Genomic DNA, 4,297 nt, shown 5'->3' with positions numbered 1-4,297 from the left:
TCAGCACATTGCAAATTTCCTGGAAATGCGCGACACCTTCAGTCAAATGGAGTGTCGGATGATGCTATTAGGCTGCGTTTATTCCATTCCATTGGGAGATAAAGCAAAAGGGTGGTTAATGGCATTACCACCGGAACGATAACAACATGGAATGGTCTGGCACAAAAATTCTTGACCAAGTTCTTTCCTCCAGCGAAGTCAGAGAAATTGAGAAATGATATCACATCATTTCTCCAAGATGATGCCGAGTCGTTGTACGAGGCATGGGAAAGATACAAGGAATTAATGAGGAAGTGCCCACATCATGGTTTGCGTTTGGCTTCAAGTCCAAACTTCTATAAGGTTTGATGGGTAACGTGCAAACCATGGTTGATGCAGCTTCAGGAGGGGCTTTGCAGAATAAGACACCAGAGGAGGGTATGAGTTGCTTGAGGTTTTGGCAAACAACAAAATCAAAGACCGAATGAGAGAGTACAACGAGGAAATCTTAGGGTCTCATGAAGTAGATGCTTTCACGCATCTCAGCCCAACTCACTGCACTCCAAAAACAGTTGGGAACTATGCAGGTAAATTCATACAAGCACCTCAATTAACATGTGATTTTTGTGCAGGAAACATGTGAGCAGCGAGTGCCAAGTTGGAAACACATTTGCCCCTTCATCTTCATCAACGGAGCAAGTGAACACTTGGCAGGGAATCAAAGACAACCGAACAACCCGTTCTCCAACACATAACCTGGGTGGAGAAATCATCCGAATCTGGCTTAGGGAAATCAGAATCAACAAGGTAACCAATGGAACCAGAGGCAAGTTCAAAATAAACCCGAGGGGTGATATAACCGGGAGATAAAGAGTGGAAGTTGGAGGATATGTTCGGTAAATTATGCAAGAGACTACAGGGTTCATGAATGAAACGAGGACAAACTTTAGAAATCAAGGGGCGTCCATTCAGAATGTTGAGGACAGATGGGCCAATTGGCCGAGAAGCTGAATGATAGACCACAGGGTTCTCTACCGAGCAACACAGTGACCAACCCACGTGAACAGGCAAATGCCATAATTTGAGAAGTGGGACAGTTTTGGAAGAGGTAGGCCACACTACCAAGAGGTGGAGAACCCGGAAAGGAAGAGAGTTTGAAGAGAGTATTAATGAAGAGTTAATTGTGAAGAGAATTCCGTGTTGGAGAAGAGAACAGAAAGAGGATGAAAGGCAAAAGAGAAGGAAATTGCCATCCCTGAGATACCACCAGAATTAGCACACACACCCCCCGTGCTTTTCCTCAGAGATTGAAGAAGAAGAATCAGGATAAGCAATTTTCGAAGTTCATTGAAATTTTTAAAAATTGCTATTAACATTCCTTTTGCAGATGCATTACAGCAAATGCCGAGTTATGCGAAGTTCTGAAGGAAATCCTTTCAAACAAAAGGAAATTAGAAGATGAGGAAACGGTGATGCAACTGAAGAGGTGCATGCAATCCTCCAGAAGAAATTACCCCCGAAGCTCAAAGATCCAGGGAGTTTACTATTCCTTGTGTATAGGGGATATTACTTTTGATCGTGTGCTATGTGATTTAAGAGCTAGTATAAATTTGATGCCTTTTCTGTTTTCAGGAGATTAGGGATTGGTGAAGTGAAGCCAACGAAAAGTCGTTGCAACTAGCGGATCGTCGAAAAGCACCGAGGGGGATAGTTGAAGATGTATTAGTGAAGGTGGGGAAGATAATTTTTCCAGCGGACTTTGAGTGCTGGACAGGAAGAGGATAAGGAGATCCTCTATTTTGGGCCGACCATTCTTGGCCCAGGGAGAGCACTGATTGATGTGCAGGAAGGAAAGTTGCTGTAAGGGTTCAAGATGAAAACGTAACTTTTAATGTGTTTGATGCAATGAAGTTTCCGTGGAAGTGGATTCATGTTTTAGTTTGGATGTGGTGGAAGAACTGTTGTAGAGTCATGGAAGAAAACATCCCAGAATTACCTTAGCGGTGTATAGCCAAATCGAAAACGGTAGAGGTAGAAGAATCAACAAGGAACGATTGTGCTAGAATGTTAGAAGCACTTCAACCGATAGGAGAGTCAAGATGCAGAATTTGAGGAGTTTGATTTTGACAAAGAGAGGGCAAGGAAAATAATAAAGAAGCTCCAAGGCTTGAGCGAAACCCTTACCACCTCACCTCAAATATGTCTATCTGGAGACTCGAAAACTTTTCCGGTGATAATAGTGCAGATTGAATGCCTTAGAGGAAGAGAGGTTGATTAGAGGTGGAGGGAACATGACTAGCAATTGGATGGACATTACGGACATTAGAGGTATCTCACCCTCATTTTGCATGCATAAGATTCTCATGGAGGATGACTTTAAGCCGAGGTACAACACAACGGAGATTGAATCCTTCAATGAAGGAAGTGGTGAGAAAGGAGGGGGAAACTCTTAGATGCGGGGATCATCTATCCGATTTTCGATAGTCCATGGGTGAGCCCGTACAAGTTGTTCCAAAGAAAGGAGGGATCATTGTTGTGAAGAATGAGAGTAATGAGTTGATTCCACAAGGACGGTAACGGGTTGGAGAGTGTGCATTGATTACCAACTGAACGAGGTGATAAGGAAGGATCATTTTCCATTGGCCTTCATTGATCAGATGTAGAGAGGTTGGCAGGACATGTATATTATTGCTTCCTGGATGGCTATTCAGGATATAACAAATTGCCATCGCTCCGGAGGATCAAGAGAAAACGACCTTCACTTGCCCCTACGGCACCTTTGCTTACCGAAGAATGCCGTTTGGGTTATGCAATGCACCAGCAACATTCCAAGATGCATGATGTCAATCTTTGGGGACATGGTGGAAAAATTACATAGAGTTTTCATGGATGACTTCTCAGTTTTCGGATCATCATTTGATAACTGTCTAACAAATTTGTCTCTTGTTTTGCAGCGGTGTAAGGAAACAAATTTGGTGCTGATATTGGGAGAAAGTCACTTCATGGTCCAAGGGGAATAGTGCTCAGGCATAGGATTTCCAAGGATGGGATTGAAGTTGATCGGGCAAAGACAGAAGTGATTGAGAAGCTACCACCACCATAAATGTCAAAGCAGTCCGAAGTTTCTTGGGCATGCGGGGTTTTACAGACGCTTCAAAGGATTTTCAAAGATCTCTAAAAACCTTTGCAATTTATTAAATAAAGATGTTATTTTTGATTTTAATGATGATTGCATGCATGTTTCCTAACTTTGAAAAAATTACTAGTATCTGACACCTATTATTGCAGTTCCGATTGGGGACTGCCCTTTGAACTAATGTGTGATGTAGTGACTTTGCTTTAGGGTAGTATTAGGACAGAAAAAAATAAAGTGTTGCATGTAATTCAGTATGCTAGCAAGACACTCGTTGATGCACAACTGAATTACCCACCACATGAAAGATTATTGGCTGTTGTGTTTGCTTTTGACAAATTTCGTTCTTACTTATTAGGTGCGAAGGTGATCGTTTACAGGACCATTCAGCACTCAGACACCTACTGGCGAAACAAGAAGCAAAACCTCGGTTGATAAGATGGATTCTACTAATTCAAGAGTTGAGTTAGAGATTCGAGACAAGAAGGGGTCGAAAAATGTGGTAGCTGACATTTGTCGAGAATTGAGAGACCAATAGAGGGAAATGAGTTGGAAATGCCAATTTCAGAAACATTTCCAGATGAGAGCTGAGAGAGTGGAAGAAGCACCATGGTATGCGGACTTTGCAAATTATCTATCATCAAGGGTGCTCCCAAGTGGTATGACATTTCAACAGAAGAGGAAATTTTCTCTGATTAAAATACTACTTTTGGGAAGAGCCGTTCCTGTACAGGCACTGTACGGATCAAATGATACGGAGATGTGTCCCGGAGGAAGAAATGGAGAGCATTTTAAGGCATTGTCATGAGAAGGAAGTGGTGGCCATTTTGGGGAGCTAGAACAGCAGCAAGGGGCTACAATCTGGGTTTATTGGCAACCTCTTTAAGGATTCCTTCCGGATGATTCAGGAGTGTGACCAATGTCAACGGATGGGAAATATTTCAAAAAGAGATGAAATGCCGTTGAACATCCTGGTGGTTGAAATTTTTGACGTGTGGGGGATAGATTCATGGGTCCTTTCAAGTTCTTTGGGAACATGTATATCTTAGTAGCGGTGGATTATGTGTCGAAATGGGTTGAGGCAGTTGCATTGCCAACTAATGATGCTAGGGTGGTGATTACTTTCGGGAGGAAGATATTTTCTCAAGGTTTGGTGTACCACGAGCAATCCTAGTGATGGAGGAT

At 42.5% G+C, this 4,297-nt stretch overlaps 1 non-coding gene across 1 annotated transcript; it reads right to left on the bottom strand.

Moving 5' to 3' along the window:
- Positions 1-204: 204 nt before the first annotated feature.
- Positions 205-311, bottom strand: LOC116114907. Its single transcript, XR_004125604.1, has one exon. It is a non-coding gene; the product is annotated as a small nucleolar RNA R71 (small nucleolar RNA).
- Between the last annotated feature and the right edge of the window lie 3,986 nt (positions 312-4,297).

The sequence above is a fragment of the Pistacia vera genome, unplaced genomic scaffold (genome assembly GCF_008641045.1).
Source record: "Pistacia vera cultivar Batoury unplaced genomic scaffold, PisVer_v2 Contig727, whole genome shotgun sequence".
NCBI classification, from domain to species: domain Eukaryota; kingdom Viridiplantae; phylum Streptophyta; class Magnoliopsida; order Sapindales; family Anacardiaceae; genus Pistacia; species Pistacia vera.
Note: the sequence above shows the minus strand (reverse complement) of the source record. Positions and strands in the feature narration are given on the sequence as shown.